Here is an 18,999-nt window from a genome sequence, read left to right on the forward strand (position 1 = left end):
TATAACCCGGATCATAAATCAGACATTCCAGAACACTATTGTAGTTCCCGAAATTGCAAGCTGTCTGTTTAAATCCTCTTGTCACAGCATTCAAATGCTGAGAATTCTGTGGAACTAGAGAACATTCCGTTGAAGGATTTCACACTGTCTGAAGGACCGCATTGTGCAGACAAAAGTCGTGGAGCCAGGACGGATGCCTGTCAGCCGGCATGTGGGTGTGTTCCAGAGGCTAAGCACATGCAAATTGAGCCTCCAGCTAGCAAGTGACTAATGCAGGGGTGTGCCTGCTTGTCACCTAGGCAGATAGGAGTTGGTGTGCAAAATGTAGATAGGGTGTCAGGAGGGACTGGAAAGCAGGCATGTATGCCGCTGATGCTTTTGGCTAAGACCAAGTGTAGTATCTGTTCTTATAAGTTTAATATCTGATAGGCTCCCTACCTGGGGTCCATATATTAAATATATTTTTAGAAAATGGAGATGGGAAAAGAGCTTGCTCTGTCCACTCCACGCTTTGACCAAGTATTGAAGTACTTCCAGGACCGATGCACCTTTCCTATTCTGTCATCCAAAAATAGACAATTGCTGCTTTTCATCTTTAAGTATGCTTGCGTGTCCATTTTGCAATGTCTTGCACCACCTAAATTTGTCAATTTGCAAAAGGATTACTTTGGTGCACCTTTGCATTCAGGAATATTATTATCTTTTAAAATGTAATAACTGATATAGGGAGTTAAAATCTGCTCTGCAATGTAGCATTTTGTGTCTAGTTCCTGTGTGTATTTCACGCCTTCTAGTGAAAACATTATAAAACGCTACAATTGTAGTACGTGTATAAAACTACATACACATATATTCAGAATGGGAGGCCTACCTGGATTTCATGGCTTACTTTTAGTTAAGAACAAACTAGCTTCATTACCTACTCAGAAATAAAATACTTAATGACTTACTGGATTTCTGGAGTGTGGCCTATCGGGCCATCATTGATGGTCATTGTTTTGTATGCAGACCAGAAGCAGGAGTTGCAAATTCTGCAAGATTAGGAGCCAGCAAATAAAAAATTATGCTTCACAAAGAACAACTCCCTCCTACTGCTGCCCCTCCCTCCAACTGATTCCAGCCATTAGTGCAGCCCTAGAGAATGCAGCTGCTAATAGTGACATCATGGAATGATGATGTCACCATTGCTTGGCAGCATTCTATAGGCCTGCACTTGTTCACTGACTTCAGTTGGGGGGAGGGGCAGCAGGAGGGAGGAGTCATTCTCTGTGAAGCATCATTTTTTTCTGGTTTCTTCTTATGGAGTCAGTGTTATTCTCCTACATCCTTTCTGACAGTAAATAAATGCCCAAAAGTGAAGGCTGGAAAATACCTAATCCAGAAATGAAATAAATAATTAATTAAGCAGTTAATTTGTGCATAGGGAATTAACTCAGTTAGTTAGAAATTACAAGTAATGCACCTAACCTAGGTAGGCCTAGCACCCTGAATGCCAATTGCAGCCTATAAAAAAGCTTTAAATAGACTTAGTGCAATTTAAGCAGACACGAACTACACACAAAATGTTACATTGCAGAATAACTATCAAGTCCCTTTATCAGTTGTTACATTTTAATAGATTAACCCAATGAGTGAATGCAAAGATGCACCAAAGTAAACATTTTCCAAAAATATCAAATTTAGGCCATTGCAAGACATTTCAAAATGGAAAGCACACAGGCACACACATCATATAACCCGGATCATAAATCAGACATTCCAGAACACTACTGTAGTTTCAGAAATTGCAAGCTGCCTGTTTAAATCCCCTTGCCACAGCATTCAAATGCTGAGAATTCCATGGAACTAGAGAACATTCCGTTGAAGGATTTCATACTGTCTGATGGACCACATTGTGCAGATTAAAGTCATGGAGCCAGGACGGATGCCTGTCAGCCGGCTTGTGGGTGTGTTCCAGAGGCTAAGCACATGCAAATTATGCCTCCAGCTAGCAAGTGACAAACGCAGGGGTGTGCCTGCTTGTCACCTAGGCAGATAGGAGTTGGTGTGCAAAATGTAGATAGGGTGTCAGGAGGGACTGGCAAGCAGGCATGTAGGCCGCTGATGTTTTTGGCTAAGAGCAAGTGTAGTATCTGTTCTTATAAATTAATATCTGATAGGCTCCCTATCTGGAGGCCATATATTAAATATATTTTTACAACAGGGAGATGGGAAAAAACCTTGCTCTGTCCACTCCACGCTTTGACCAATTATTGAAGTACTTCCAGGACCGGTGCACCTTTCCTATTCTGTCATCCAAAAATAGACAATTGCTGCTTTTCATCTTTAAGTGTGCTTGCGTGTCCGTTCTGCAATGTCTTGCACCACCTAAATTTGTCAATTTGCAAAAGGATTACTTTGGTGCACCTTTGCATTCATGAATATTATTATCTTTTAAAATGTAACAACAAATAATGGTAGTTAAAATCTGCTCTGCAATGTTGCATTTTGTGTCTAGTTCCTGACTCTGTGTCCTTCTAGTGAAAACATTATTAAATGCTACAATGGTACTACATGTATAGTACTACATATACATATACTCAGAATGTTAGGCCTACCTGGATTTCATGGCTTACTTTTATTTCCGAAACAAACTAGCTTCATAACCTACTCAGAAATAAAATACTTAATGACTTACTGGATTTCTGGAGTGTGGCCTTTTGGGGCCTCATTGGTGGGCATTGTTTTGTATGCAGACCAGAAGCAGGAGTTGCAAATTCTGCAAGATTAGGAGCCTGCAAATTAAAAATGATGCTTCACAAAGAACAACTCCCTCCTACTGCTGCCCCTCCCTCCAACTGATTCCAGCCATTAGCTGCAGCTCTAAAGAATGCAGCTGCTAATAGTGACATCATGGAACGATGATGTCACCATTACTTGGCAACATTCTATAGGTCTGCATTTGTTCACTGACTTCAGTCGGGGGGAGAAGCAGCAGGAGGGAGGAGTTATTCTCTGTGAAGCATCTTATTTTTCTGGTTTCTTCTAATGGAGTAAGTTTTATCCTCCTACGGCCTTTCTGACAATAAAACAATGCCCAAAAGTGAAGGCTGGAAAAGACCTAATCTAAAAATTAAGTAATTAATAAAGCAGTTAATTTGTGCATAGGGAATTCACTCAGTTAGTTAGAAATTACAAGTAATGCACCTAACCTAGGTAGGCCTAGCACCCTGAGTTGCAAATTGCAGCCTATAAAAATGCTTTAAATAGAATTAGTGCAATTTAAGCAGACACGAACTAGACACAAAATATTACATTACAGAATAACTATCAAGTCCCTTTATCAGTTGATACATTTTAAAAGATTAACCCAATGAGTGAATGCAAAGGTGCACCAAAGTAAACATTTTCCAAAATATCAAATTTAGGCCATTGCAAGACATTTCAAAATGGAAAGCACACAAGCACACACATCATATAACCCGGATCATAAATCAGACATTCCAGAACACTATTGTAGTTCCAGAAATTGCAAGCTGCCTGTTTAAATCCTCTTGTCACAGCATTCAAATGCTGAGAATTCTGTGGAACTAGAGAACATTCCGTTGAAGGATTTCACACTGTCTGATGGACCGCATTGTGCAGACAAAAGTCGTGGAGCCAGGACGGATGCCTGTCAGCCGGCATGTGGGTGTGTTCCAGAGGCTAAGCACATGCAAATTGTGCCTCCAGCTAGCAAGTGACTAATGTAGGGTTGTGCCTGCTTGTCACCTAGGCAGATAGGAGTTGGTGTGCAAAATGTAGATAGGGTGTCAGGAGGGACTGGAAAGCAGGCATGTATGCCGCTGATGCTTTTGGCTAAGAGCAAGTGTAGTATCTGTTCTTATAAGTTTAATATCTGATAGGCTCCCTACCTGGGGTCCATATATTAAATATATTTTTAGAAAATGGAGATGGGAAAAAACCTTGCTCTGTCCACTCCATGCTTTGACCAAGTATTGAAGTACTTCCAGGACCGGTGCACCTTTCCTATTCTGTCATCCAAAAATAGACAATTGCTGCTTTTCATCTTTAAGTATGCTTGCGTGTCCATTTTGCAATGTCTTGCACCACCTAAATTTGTCAATTTGCAAAAGGATTACTTTGGTGCACCTTTGCATTCAGGAATATTATTATCTTTTAAAATGTAATAACTGGGGGCGTGGCTTGGACGCTGTCCTGCTTGGTCACGTTGAGCTGGAGCTCCTGTTTATAAGAGCTTTAAAATAGCCACAATCTCCCTGTATTAGCCTCGGCTGACTCCTGATCCCCTCCAGTGAGCTGCTGCCTGCTGTGGGCTCCCCGGAGAGGCCTCCCGCACCGCTGAGAGCTGATTTCCGCAGTTCCGAGCACGGGGCCTACGTTGCCTCCAGAAGCCGGGGCCTTGAGTTTGGGGACATCCCGGCGCCGAGCTCCGAGACCCGCTCACGGCCGCGGCGGGACCCGGCGGACCTCCTGTGGGCGCACTACACATACCCTGACCGGCGGAGACCCCCCCCCCCAGACCCTCAGGTACCTGCAGAGAGCCTATAGCTCCCTCCCTGTGCATGTAATAGCCAGTGGAAGAGGAGTCTCTGCCCTGTTAACTCTGGTGGCGGCCATCTTGGAAACCTTCTAGCAGCTCCTGAGATTACAAGCAGCATAACCCAGGGCTGCTACATAGCTGCTCTGTGGTAACCTCTTAGCCCACACATCCTGTATGCTGTGCATCTGTAAGCAGCCTCTACTTATTGAAGACATATAATAAGCTGCTGGTTGCAGCCACTGCAATACGCTCTGCTATCTCACCGTGCCCTCCTATACTAATCTGTCACTACTCTCAGCCCTGCCTGGAGCTTTCCTACCATCATTATCGAGCTTGAGGCAGCCCTCGTCTCTATACTCATACAGCCCGGCAAGATGTGACCCCTAATATGTGCCCTCTCCGCCCAGAGTCTTACCGTTTAACATGGGAATACGTCTGAAAATCAGCATCCTGTCTACTTTATAACACATCAGCCTAGAGGGATCCAGCTGCTGCATTATCCTCGGAGCATTTATTTTTCTCCATTTTTTCCCCCCTCTATCTCAATATGGCGCCTAAAAAAGCAAAGGGCACGCCACCTCCTCAGGTATCTCTCCCGATTCGGAAACAATATCAGGCGTCCCCGCCACCTCGAGGAGTGTCGGCCCCCTCCACGAAAAGCCCGAATGCATCTGATCTGACCAGCTCGCTCTCAGTGTCGGGCGTAGACCCGAGCTCTGACGCTCCCCTTACCGTGAAGACCCTTTGCCAGGTCTTAACAGCCTTCAAATCGGACTTAACTCGCGACCTCACAGCTGCTATACGGGAAGTTAAGGTTGAGCTGACAGCCATTGGTGATAGAACCGACACTCTAGAGCGTAAACTGGAAGAATTGGTGACGTCACATAATGATCTCATTACAGCTCACGATCAACAACAAAACGAGTTGGACACGTTTAAAAACAAAATGGCAGATATGGAGGACCGCTCCAGACGGAACAATATTAAGATACGTGGAATACCCGATTCGGTCGATAACTCCGATCTGACGAAATATGCGATGGCCCTGTTCCGTAAACTGCTACCTGAAGCACCCGATGCGGAGCTGCTCATTGACAGGATTCATCGTCTTCCTAAACCTCGGTTCCTCTCCAGCTCCTTACCTAGAGATACATTACTCCGGGTACACTTCTTCACCGTTAAGGAACGTATTCTCCAAGCTACTCGAGATGCAGAGAACTCTGATACCCTGGGAGGCTTGCAACTGTTTCCGGACTTTTCCGCAATCACCCTTTCTAAAAGACGCAGTTTAGCCCCGATTACCACCGCCCTCCGGGCCCAAGATATCCGATATAGGTGGGGCTTTCCAGTGAAGCTGATTGTATTTTATGACGGCTCTACGTTTATTATATCAGAACTGGAAGCCGGAGTGAAGCTGCTCGAGGACTGGGACATCTCGGTGAAACTACCATCCTCTCATGAGAGACGTCCTCCTCCTCGCTCGGAATGGTCCACTGAGTGATTGCATTACGTAATTAATGTCTGTTCTAACATGCCTTTTTATATTTCGTTAGAGTTATCGTCTATATTATATTCTGTTTATTGTTGCTCTTACGGTTCTCGAACCCCTCTAGGTGAGATACACCTTATTCCCACTAATTCTTATAGCGCGTACTCCTCTACTTAAATGTGGTCGTTCAGCTCTCGCCCCAGTTTACCTGTTTATCTGTTTACTGGCCTATCTTTCTAGTATTCGCTGATTGCAGCAGACGGATGTGTTCCCGCTAGCAAGATACGCCATGTTATTTTGTGATATACTTGTGTTTTTCTAATGTGTGTTTATACCCCGCGTACCACATATGTTTAGATGGAGATGTGCAGTTATTCCCCTTACATATTAGCTGTTTGTTTTCTTAATGACTCTGGGCGGATTGAAGAGTCCGCCTGCCCCCCGTTTCTCTACTGCATTAATTTTTCCCCTGCAGTAGCTATGCAGACCCGATGTACTGGGTCGGTTTACTTTTCTTTCCCTTTTGTTTTACTTTGTCTACGCATATTGCCCCGTTTCCATGATTTTTGTGTCGTCCCCCTCTCCCCCCCCCATCCAGATGGGATGCCGTCACTTGCATGATGTTTTAACTGAATAGGTATGGTTGGTATTCTCTCATTGAACGTTAAGGGCTTAAACTCCCCCAACAAACGTAGATTAGCTCTATCCTCCTTTCATAAGTATAAAGCCGATATAGTTGTCCTACAAGAAACTCACTTTTCCTCACATAACCCCCCTGTATTGAAAGATCATAGGTTCACTACTGGATATTTCGCTAACGGACCCTTTAAAAGAAACGGAGTAGCTCTGCTGTTTAGAAATGGTGTCCCCTTTACTCTCCACTCCCAAATTGCAGATAAAGCAGGCCGGTACTTAATTCTCACGGGTATTTTGGAGGGTAAATCCGTCACAATAGTCTCTCTATACGCACCTAACTCGAACCAAGTGGCCTTTATTCGGAAGCTATGCTTGCTTATCCAGAAGGTCCGGGTCGGCTCCCTAATTCTCCTAGGAGACTTTAACTTAGTACTGGATCCCAAACTAGATAAATCGTCCCAGCCCCCTTCAACTACACCTAAAACTCGCTCTGGCCCCTCACTAGCGCTGCGTAATGTGGTAGCGGAGTTTGACTTATATGACATTTGGCGAATTCGTAACCCCTCAGGTAGAGACTACACGTTCTTTTCACCAGTTCACAATTCATATTCACGAATTGACCTCGTGTTATGCGATAAATGGACCTTACAGGAGTCTGGTGCGGTGGATATCCTACCTATCACCTGGTCCGACCATGCTCCGTTATTCTGGAAGTGGCACATTGGGCCTGCTCCCGTGCCCCCCAGACCATGGCGACTATCTCCCCATTTGTTACATGACGCGCTGGCCAAAAAGATTATCTCAGACAGCTTGTCCCTGTATACAGATACCAATTCCCCTTCGGACACATCTTTACCAAACTACTGGTGTGCGTTAAAAGCGGTTGTCCGCGGCTCCGCTATTCAGGCTGGAGCTACGCTTAAAAAGCAAGCCAAAAGACTCCAACTAGACCTTGAACAGAGACTTAAAATAGCTGAAGACAAGAATAAGAAGCACCCCACCCGACTTTTACGTAAGGAACTTGCTGACATCCGCAGCCAACTACAAAAACTCTTGGTTTTTAGAACCCAAATAGCTCTCAATAGACTACGACAGAAATTCTATTTAGTAGGTAACAGACCCGGTAAAATGCTAGCCCGCAGACTACGTGTCCAACAAGCTCGCAACAGAATTAAATTCATCCTTTCCTCCACAGGCTCTAAGCTTGCTAACCCCTTAGATATTGCTAACCAATTCGCAGACTATTATACTAAACTGTACAACTTGCATTCTGACCCCCTCACATTCCAGCCTTCCCCTGACTCTATACAAGCGTTCCTTTCTTCTATCAATCTCCCTACCCTAACCCATGATCAGCTGGACACCTTAAATGCTCCTTGGACCGTAATAGAGGTCGAATCCACGATTAAATCCCTCCCTAAGGATAAAGCCCCTGGCCCCGATGGGTTTATTAACGACTTCTATGCTTCCTTTGCAGACCGTCTCTCCCCCACTTTGACCGCTCTGTTTAATGAGATAACTAGGACTGGTACCTTCCCTAAAGAAATGCTGGAGGCTCAGGTAGTAGCTATCCCCAAACCTGGGAAAGACCCTGCCCACTGTCACAATTACAGACCAATTGCATTACTTAATAGTGATGTTAAGCTCTATGCTAAATTGATAGCATCCCGACTTAGTGTTTATTTACCGCTGTTGATTCACCCTGATCAAGTTGGGTTTGTACCTGGCAGACAGGCCTCTGACAATACCCGCAGAGTTTTTAACCTGATAGATAGGGCCCCTGGCACAGAGGGATTTTTGTTACTCTCATTGGATGCTGAGAAGGCGTTCGACAGACTGAATTGGCTATATATGCGTACTGTTTTGGTTAAATTTGGCTTCTCGGCCCAGATTTTGGCGTCAATCTTAGCATTATATACCTTACCGTCAGCAAGAGTTTTTAGCAACGGATTCTTGTCGGATGCCTTCCCTGCCCTCTCTCACCTTTGATATATGCTCTTGGTATTGAACCCCTGGCAGCTAAAATTAGAGCAGATGCTGCATTCCCCGGCCTGACCCATGGCGGACTCTCCCATAAGTTGTGTCTCTTGCCGACGACGTTCTCCTCTTCGTATCTCAACCCTCCTCTTCTCTCCCGCATCTACATTCCATATTACAGAACTTCAGTGAGGCATCATACTACAAACTGAATACAACTAAAACCGACGCTTTGCCTGTCCAATTACCCGATACACTCACGGCTGCTTTACGTTCTCAATACCCATACAACTGGAAACTTAACTCACTTACATACCTCGGGATACATATCCCCCCTACCTCCTCTGCTGTGTTCGATTTAAATCCCCCCCCCCCCCCTGATACTCACTCTCCAGAACCTGACATCCTCGTGGTTGCTGTATGAGATATCCTGGCTGGGACGTTTATCTGCCTTTAAAATGTCCTTATTACCCAAACTTATGTATTTATTTCGCACTATACCTTATTCTTTCCCCAAACCATATCTCGATAAATGCAGAGTTGTTCTGACGAGATACCTGTGGAAATCGCACCCCCCAAAACTGGCACATGCTAGAATGATTCTTCCCCGACACAGAGGAGGCCTCGCATTGCCTGACCTAAGTATGTATCAGGAAGCTTGTGTGCTTGCCCAACTGAAATCTTGGAACATCTCCAATCCCGCACCCCTCTGGGCTCATATTGAGGAGGTCGGGTGCATAGGATACCCCTTAGCAGATTTGCTGTGGACTCCTAAGGTCCTCCGTCCCAATGGTTTGAATGTTCTTCCCTCTACGGCTTCTTCTTTACGAATATGGGATAATTTGATGAGTAAACTTCCTGGCATTACTACCCCCCACACGACCCTTTCACTTAAAGCAGTGAGTAAGTTAATTCCCAACATACATATCTCTACGTGGACTGCTTGTAATATTCATACCCTTGGAGACTTATTAGATGGAACTACTTTCCTTTCATTCGCCCAATTGCACGATAAATTCTCCCTCCCAAGTACTGAACTGTTTCACTATTTTCAAATCAGACACTGGTTCCAAAGTCTACCCACCGTACAAACTCCCCCCAGCTCTCTGGTTCAGTCTATTCGATCCCGCGTGGTATTATCTTCATCAACTAAAGATATCACTTATTGATACAATACACTCATCTTATTAGTCCCATACCAAAAGTCTAATGCTCAGAGGCGCTGGGAGGGGTACTTGGGCATTCCCATAGCAGAGTCACAATGGGAGAAATTATATTGTTTAACATTTCGCATGTCTCGCTGTTTAAACCATTCAGAAATGCATATTAAATTACTAAATAGATTATACCTGACCCCAGACAGACTGCACACCTTCTGGCCTGCCTGCTCACCACTATGTTAGAGAAATTGCGGAGAGATAGGGCATGTGTACCATATTTTCTGGTCGTGTCCCCTTCTCCAAACTTTCTGGCAGAAGTATTTACGCTGATAAATAAAGTTCTAGGCCTATCTTTAAGCCAGTCCCCAGCTCTGGATCTCCTACATGTGTATCCCCTGGAGGTATCAGCCTCCCAGAGTTACTTGTTGGGATACATCTGTATAGCAGCAAGGGCAACCTTGGCCCAAGCCTGGAAGCAGGCAGTGGTCCCCCCTGCTCTAAAGGTGTTTCATAAAGTTAATTTCCATTATACTATGGAAACTGAATGTGTGCCTTATTCCTCTTCTGCTTCCTCTCCCATTGTGAAATGGTTCCATTGGCATGAATACGTCACGGAGGGGGAAGGCTCTGCCCTCATATCACACCCGGGGATGACGTCCCCCTTACAATTCAGCCTGAATGAGAAACCTTCTACTTCTTGAGTGCTCTATCTCTCATACTTTCCCCTCTGGTTTTCACTAGATATTACACTTATAATGTTGTCAACCGATCCCCACCGGATACTAGAGACGGAGTAGAGAAACCATATTGAATTAGCTATGCGCACTTCAAACCGTTAACATGACTAGGATACCTGTATGCCTACTTAGTGTTATGTTATCTGTTCTATATGTATGTTGCATTTTTTTGACGTGTACATCCCTCCCCACCCTATTCTTTTTTCTGTACCCCCTCCTTTTTTGTCTTTTTGCATTCAATATAAATATCAATAAAAACTATTGATGTTAAAAAAAAAAAAATGTAATAACTGATATAGGGAGTTAAAATCTGCTCTGCAATGTAGCATTTTGTGTCTAGTTCCTGTGTGTATTTCACGCCTTCTAGTGAAAACATTATAAAACGCTACAATTGTAGTACGTGTATAAAACTACATACACATATATTCAGAATGGGAGGCCTACCTGGATTTCATGGCTTACTTTTAGTTACGAACAAACTAGCTTCATTACCTACTCAGAAATAAAATACTTAATGTCTTACTGATTTCTGGAGTGTGGCCTATCGGGCCATTATTGATGGTCATTGTTTTGTATGCAGACCAGAAGCAGGAGTTGCAAATTCTGCAAGATTAGGAGCCTGCAAATAAAAAATGATGCTTCACAAAGAACAACTCCCTCCTACTGCTGCCCCTCCCTCCAACTGATTCCAGCCATTAGTGCAGCCCTAGAGAATGCAGCTGCTAATAGTGACATCATGGAATGATGATGTCACCATTGCTTGGCAGCATTCTATAGGCCTGCACTTGTTCACTGACTTCAGTTGGGGGGACGGGCAGCAGGAGGGAGGAGTTATTCTCTGTGAAGCATCATTTTTTCTGGTTTCTTCTTATGGAGTCAGTGTTATTCTCCTACATCCTTTCTGACAGTAAATAAATGCCCAAAAGTGAAGGCTGGAAAATACCTAATCCAGAAATGAAATAAATAATTAATTAAGCAGTTAATTTGTGCAAAAGGAATTAACTCAGTTAGTTAGAAATTACAAGTAATGCACCTAACCTAGGTAGGCCTAGCACCCTGAGTGCCAATTGCAGCCTATAAAAATGCTTTAAATAGACTTAGTGCAATTTAAGCAGACACGAACTACACACAAAATGTTACATTGCAGAATAACTATCAAGTCCCTTTATCAGTTGTTACATTTTAATAGATTAACCCAATGAGTGAATGCAAAGATGCACCAAAGTAAACATTTTCCAAAAATATCAAATTTAGGCCATTGCAAGACATTTCAAAATGGAAAGCACACAGGCACACACATCATATAACCCGGATAATAAATCAGACATTCCAGAACACTACTGTAGTTTCAGAAATTGCAAGCTGCCTGTTTAAATCCCCTTGCCACAGCATTCAAATGCTGAGAATTCCATGGAACTAGAGAACATTCCGTTGAAGGATTTCATACTGTCTGATGGACCACATTGTGCAGATTAAAGTCATGGAGCCAGGACGGATGCCTGTCAGCCGGCTTGTGGGTGTGTTCCAGAGGCTAAGCACATGCAAATTATGCCTCCAGCTAGCAAGTGACAAACGCAGGGGTGTGCCTGCTTGTCACCTAGGCAGATAGGAGTTGGTGTGCAAAATGTAGATAGGGTGTCAGGAGGGACTGGCAAGCAGGCATGTAGGCCGCTGATGTTTTTGGCAAGTGTAGTATCTGTTCTTATAAATTAATATCTGATAGGCTCCCTATCTGGAGGCCATATATTAAATATATTTTTAGAACAGGGAGATGGGAAAAAACCTTGCTCTGTCCACTCCACGCTTTGACCAAGTATTGAAGTACTTCCAGGACCGGTGCACCTTTCCTATTCTGTCATCCAAAAATAGACAATTGCTGCTTTTCATCTTTAAGTGTGCTTGCGTGTCCGTTTTGCAATGTCTTGCACCACCTAAATTTGTCAATTTGCAAAAGGATTACTTTGGTGCACCTTTGCATTCATGAATATTATTATCTTTTAAAATGTAACAACAAATAATGGGAGTTAAAATCTGCTCTGCAATGTTGCATTTTGTGTCTAGTTCCTGACTCTGTGTATTTCACTCCTTCTAGTGAAAACATTATTAAATGCTACAATGGTACTACATGTATAGTACTACATATACATATACTCAGAATGTTAGGCCTACATGGATTTCATGGCTTACTTTTATTTCCGAAACAAACTAGCTTCATTACCTACTCAGAAATAAAATACTTAATGACTTACTGGATTTCTGGAGTGTGGCCTATTGGGGCCTCATTGGTGGGTATTGTTTTGCATGCAGACCAGAAGCAGGAGTTGCAAATTCTGCAAGATTAGGAGCCTGCAAATAAAAAATGATGCTTCACAAAGAACAACTCCCTCCTACTGCTGCCCCTCCCTCCAACTGATTCCAGCCATTAGCTGCAGCTCTAAAGAATGCAGCTGCTAATAGTGACATCATGGAACGATGATGTCACCATTACTTGGCAACATTCTATAGGTCTGCATTTGTTCACTGACTTCAGTCGGGGGGAGAAGCAGCAGGAGGGAGGAGTTATTCTCTATGAAGCATCTTATTTTTCTGGTTTCTTCTAATGGAGTAAGTTTTATCCTCCTACGGCCTTTCTGACAATAAAACAATGCCCAAAAGTGAAGGCTGGAAAAGACCTAATCTAAAAATTAAGTAATTAATAAAGCAGTTAATTTGTGCATAGGGAATTCACTCAGTTAGTTAGAAATTACAAGTAATGCACCTAACCTAGGTAGACCTAGCACCCTGAGTGCAAATTGCAGCCTATAAAAATGCTTTAAATAGATTTAGTGCAATTTAAGCAGACACGAACTACACACAAAATGTTACATTGCAGAATAACTATCAAGTCCCTTTATCAGTTGTTACATTTTAATAGATTAACCCAATGAGTGAATGCAAAGATGCACCAAAGTAAGCATTTTCCAAAAATATCAAATTTAGGCCATTGCAAGACATTTCAAAATGGAAAGCACACAGGAACACACATCATATAAACCGGATCATAAATCAGACATTCCAGAACACTACTGTAGTTCCAGAAATTGCAAGCTGCCTGTTTAAATCCTCTTGTCACAGCATTCAAATGCTGAGAATTCTGTGGAACTAGAGAACATTCCGTTGAAGGATTTCACACTGTCTGATGGACCGCATTGTGCAGACAAAAGTCGTGGAGCCAGGACGGATGCCTGTCAGCCGGCATGTGGGTGTGTTCCAGAGGCTAAGCACATGCAAATTGTGCCTCCAGCTAGCAAGTGACTAATGTAGGGGTGTGCCTGCTTGTCACCTAGGCAGATAGGAGTTGGTGTGCAAAATGTAGATAAGGTGTCAGGAGTGACTGGAAAGCAGGCATGTATGCCGCTGATGCTTTTGGCTAAGAGCAAGTGTAGTATCTGTTCTTATAAGTTTAATATCTGATAGGCTCCCTACCTGGGGTCCATATATTAAATATATTTTTAGAAAATGGAGATGGGAAAAGAGCTTGCTCTGTCCACTCCACGCTTTGACCAAGTATTGAAGTACTTCCAGGACCGGTGCACCTTTCCTATTCTGTCATCCAAAAATAGACAATTGCTGCTTTTCATCTTTAAGTATGCTTGCGTGTCCATTTTGCAATGTCTTGCACCACCTAAATTTGTCAATTTGCAAAAGGATTACTTTGGTGCACCTTTGCATTCAGGAATATTATTATCTTTTAAAATGTAATAACTGATATAGGGAGTTAAAATCTGCTCTGCAATGTTGCATTTTGTGTCTAGTTCCTGTGTTCCTAGTTCACGCCTTCTAGTGAAAACATTATAAAACGCTACAATTGTGTCACAACTGAGGGCCTGAGCTGACGGGAGGCAGCCTCAGTTGTAGGACATTGTGCGCCCTTCAGGTATAAAAGGTTCTTGTGGTCTGTAAGTATGGTGATTGAATGAGAAGCTCCCTCCAACAGATACCTCCACTCTTCTAGAGCGAGCTTGATGGCTAGCAACTCCTGGTCGCCAATGGCATAGTTGCGCTCAGCTTGGGAGAACTTCCGGGAGAAGAAACTGCAAGGGTGTAAATGGCCATCTTTAGCCCTCTGAGATAACACCGCTCCTACTCCAACGGAGGAGGCATCCACCTCTAAGATGAAAGGAGAGTCGATGTCAGGCTGTTTCAGAACAGGCGCAGAGATGAACCTTTGTTTTAAAAGATGAAATGCTTGCATGGCTTCTTCAGACCACTTGGACGGGTTAGCACCCTTCTTAGTGAAAGCAGTAATAGGCGCCACAATGGTGGAAAAGTCTCGTATAAACTTTCGGTAATAGTTGGCGAACCCTAAGAACCTCTGGACCCCTTTGAGGGTTAAGGGTACCGGCCAATTTTGGATTGCTTGTAGTTTCTCAGGATCCATCTCTAGTCCGGAACCGGACACAATGTACCCTAGAAACGGAATGGACTTGACTTCAAAGACGCATTTTTCTAATTTGCAATAGAGATGATTGACACGGAGACGGGACTGAACCTCTTTAACCCAAAAACGATGTTCCTCTAAATCGTTGGCAAAAATGAGGATATCGTCTAGATAGACCACGACATGACGGTATAGAATGTCTCTGAAGATCTCATTGACAAAATGCTGGAAGACAGCTGGAGCATTGCTCAATCCGAAGGGCATGACGAGGTACTCATAATGTCCGTCACGGGTGTTAAAGGCGGTCTTCCACTCGTCACCCTCACGGATCCGGATGAGATTGTATGCACCTCGCAAGTCCAGCTTTGTAAAGATGGTAGCTCCGCTAACTCTGTCAAAGAGCTCAGTAATCAGGGGTAAAGGATAACGGTTCTTGATGGTAATGTCGTTCAAACCTCTGTAGTCGATGCACGGCCTCAGACCACCATCTTTCTTTTTTACAAAAAAGAAGCCTGCGTCGGCTGGAGAAGAAGAAGGTCGAATGAACCCCTTTGCTAGGTTCTCTTTAATATATTCCTCCATAGAATGCGTCTCAGGCAGAGACAACGGATAAGTTCGGCCTCGAGGTGGAACCTTCCCTGGAACGAGATCAATCGGACAGTCCCATTCTCTATGAGGAGGAAGGATATCAGCAGAAGCTTTACTGAACACATCCGTGAAATCTTGATATGGAGGAGGTGGAACATCAGACGACCTGGGGGAGGAAGAACAGACAGGCAATACTTTAAACAAACATGTCTCAGCACAGGAGGAACCCCATGCCAGGATTTGCGTAGTCGTCCAATCAATTGTAGGATTGTGAAGACGGAGCCATGGAAGGCCCAGGACCACAGGATGTGTGGCTCTTGGAATCACTAAAAAAGAAATAAGTTCGGAATGAAGAACTCCCACTCTCAGACGAACTGGTAGAGTCCTTAAAGAAATAACTGCATCAAAAATTTTGCTGCCATCCACGGCAGTTAAAGAAATGGACGAAGGAAGTCTCTCGGTGGGTAGGGACCACCGTTTAACATAGGCTTCGGTAATAAAGTTCCCAGCTGCTCCGGAATCAAGGAGGGCAATGACGTTCCGATAACGTTGAGCAACTTGAAGCGAGACTGGGAGATTACAATCTTGAGGAGATGGAGAGGAGATCATTACTCCTAGCCGGCCCTCTCCTTGGCGAGCTAGGATTTGGAGTTTCCCGGACGTTTGGGACAGGCATTAATGGTGTGAGACGGAGCTGCACAATAGAGACAGAGAAACTCGGAGAGACGTCTTCGGCGCTCAGCAGGAGTTAAACGGGAACGGCCAAGTTGCATGGGCTCATCTTTAGATGGTGACAGTTGACGAGGAGGAGGAGCAGAAGATTTTGGAGCAGATGATCTTCCACGCTCAGTTGCTCTCTCTCTGAAACGTAAATCAACTTTCGTGCAGAGTGAGATTAGCTCATCTAACTTAGAAGGTAAGTCTCTGGTAGCTAACTCATCTTTAATACGCTCAGATAAGCCATGCCAGAATGCAGCATACAGGGCCTCGTCGTTCCATGCCAGTTCGGATGCCAGGATCTGGAACTGTATCAGATATTGTCCTACAGTACGTGACCCCTGGCGTAAACGGAGAATCTCGGATGAAGCTGAGGTTACCCGGCCTGGCTCGTCGAAGATGCGCCTGAATGTTGACACGAAGGCAGTGTAGGAAGATAGCAGGGTGTCGGACCTCTCCCATAACGGTGATGCCCAATCAAGGGCTGAGCCACTGAGAAGAGAAATAATGTAGGCAATTTTTGTACGGTCACTGGGAAAATTGCCAGGTTGTAGCTCAAACTGAATCTCACACTGGTTGAGAAATCCCCTGCAAAATCTTGGAGATCCGTCAAATTTTGCTGGCGTTGGAAGATGAAGACGTGGAGCAGAAATGGGTAAGGTGGGTGGGGTTATAGCTGGAGTCACTGTGGTTGACGCATCAGACGCGCCTGATCCACGGAGAGTTGTCTGAATCCCATCCAGCCGAGTAGAGAGATCCTGGAGACAGCGGATGATGTGGCCCTGTGCAGCCTCCTGATGTTCTAGTCAGGCTGCCAGTTCTTGCATCGGCCTGGCCGCTTGATCCTGGTCTCCGGCTGGATTCATTAGGTCAGTGCTTACTGTCACAACTGAGGGCCTGAGCTGACGGGAGGCAGCCTCAGTTGTAGGGGCTGAGATGTACCGGAACCTGGGAGGTTGTATCAGACCCCTGGACATGTAAGTAACATGAATAATAACTGCCCGAAGGCGTGACCACGACAACTTGGATAAAAGTCAATGATGTTTATTATGACAACTCCGCAACACAGCAGCAGTAAAAGAAAACGTAAAAGTCAGCAAAGAATAAATACAGTTCCTGGGTACTACAGGATGGCAGGAGCCACAGGGCACTGGTAGTGTGAGATAGTTCTTATGATCTTCTAGATGGAAAGTCCTTACCAGGCCCGACTGTAGCAATGGAGATAACCCTGGATTGTGCCAGCTGGTGTTCCAGGAAAAGCTGGGTTGCTGAAGATAAAACAGCTGCTGTGGATACTGGCTGGAACCAGACTGTTGTTAGCACGGAGTGGATACTGGCTGGAACCAGTCAAATAATAAATGAACTTGGGAGCGATGAAATATGAACTGAAATGTAGAACTTGAGAGCGGAGAAATAATAATACCGGTGGAGAGTGGTAAAGTGTAGAAAGGACACCGGCCCTTTAAGGGAAGCTGTACTCTGCTGGAAGCTGAGCTGGAAGCAGGTAATGTTGTAGCTGGAAACAGATGAATCCACAATGGATTGGAGAGTCAGGCTACACCGCAGGTGGAATGCTGGTGCGGGTCTCTATGGTGGAAGTCTTGAGACAGGAGCTGGAACCTGGAATACAATCACAGGAGAGAGACAAACAGGAACTAGGTTTGACAACCAAAGCACTGACGCCTTCCTTGCTCAGGCACAGTGTATTTATACCTGCAGCAAGGAAGGGATTGGCTAGGCAATTATGCAGATTAACAATACTGACAACAGATTGGAGGAAATGATCAGCTGACAGAATCCAAGATGGCTGCGCCCATGCAGACACTTGGAGGGAAGTTTGGTTTGTAATCCATGTGGTAATGAAAACAGTAATGGCGGCGCCGGCCACTGGAGACAGGAGACGCCAGGCTGACAAGTGCACATCCAACCACGCGGACACAGCGGAGGCCGCGGCTGACGTAATCGCCACTCTGACACTCTGCATGCAGAAGCTCAGGGACGGCGGCGGAGGCCGCGGGAGACGCCATGCCAGATGTAATAAGGCGTTACTGTGACAGCGTCTCAGAGAGACAGGAGAGGACGCAGGAATGTGAACATTAGGATAACAGATGGGATCCGGTCCTGGAGCGCTGAGCCAGCCTTAGGAGGCATCTGATGGGTAAGAAATGGCGTCCAGATACCCGGATCGTGACAGCACCCCCCCCCTTTAGGAGTGGCCCCAGGACACTTCTTTGGCTTTTGAGGAAACTTGGAATGGAATCTCCGGACCAAGGCAGGAGCATGGACATCAGAAGCATTGGTCCATGAACGTTCCTCAGGGCCGTAACCCTTCCAGTCAATAAGATACTGTAGTTGACCGTAACGGTGACGTGAGTCCAGGATCTTGGCCACTTCATACTCAACGCCTCGTTGAGTTTGGACTTTCGGAGTTGGAGGAAGTGAGGAATGAAACCGATTCAAGATCAGCGGTTTCAACAGGGAAACATGGAATGTCCTGGGTATTTTTAAGAAGGGAGGCAACTGAAGTCTGTAAGCAACAGGATTGATGACTTGTTCAATCTTGAAAGGACCGATATAGCGAGGTGCAAACTTCATACTGGGAACTCTTAACCTCAAATTCTTTGTGGATAACCATACCCGATCACCCACTTTGAGAGCAGGAACTGCTCGACGCTTCTTATCCGCAAACTTCTTGTACCTGAACGATGCCTTGAGCAGAGCTGATCGTACGC

At 44.7% G+C, this 18,999-nt stretch overlaps 4 non-coding genes and 1 pseudogene across 4 annotated transcripts; all 5 read left to right on the forward strand.

Moving 5' to 3' along the window:
• Positions 1–363: 363 nt before the first annotated feature.
• Positions 364–553, forward strand: LOC134960134 (U2 spliceosomal RNA). The gene has a single exon (XR_010187706.1). It is a non-coding gene; the product is annotated as a U2 spliceosomal RNA (small nuclear RNA).
• A 1,532-nt stretch (positions 554–2,085) lies between these two features.
• LOC134960577 (U2 spliceosomal RNA) lies at positions 2,086–2,283 on the forward strand. The gene has a single exon (XR_010187783.1). It is a non-coding gene; the product is annotated as a U2 spliceosomal RNA (small nuclear RNA).
• Positions 2,284–3,818: 1,535 nt separating this feature from the next.
• Positions 3,819–4,008, forward strand: LOC134960278 (U2 spliceosomal RNA). Its single transcript, XR_010187731.1, has one exon. It is a non-coding gene; the product is annotated as a U2 spliceosomal RNA (small nuclear RNA).
• Positions 4,009–12,209: 8,201 nt separating this feature from the next.
• On the forward strand, positions 12,210–12,389 carry LOC134960655 (U2 spliceosomal RNA; annotated as a pseudogene).
• A 1,543-nt stretch (positions 12,390–13,932) lies between these two features.
• On the forward strand, positions 13,933–14,122 carry LOC134960156 (U2 spliceosomal RNA). The gene has a single exon (XR_010187710.1). It is a non-coding gene; the product is annotated as a U2 spliceosomal RNA (small nuclear RNA).
• Positions 14,123–18,999: the final 4,877 nt, after the last annotated feature.

This window comes from Pseudophryne corroboree, chromosome 1 (assembly GCF_028390025.1).
Source record: "Pseudophryne corroboree isolate aPseCor3 chromosome 1, aPseCor3.hap2, whole genome shotgun sequence".
Lineage (NCBI taxonomy): Eukaryota > Metazoa > Chordata > Amphibia > Anura > Myobatrachidae > Pseudophryne > Pseudophryne corroboree.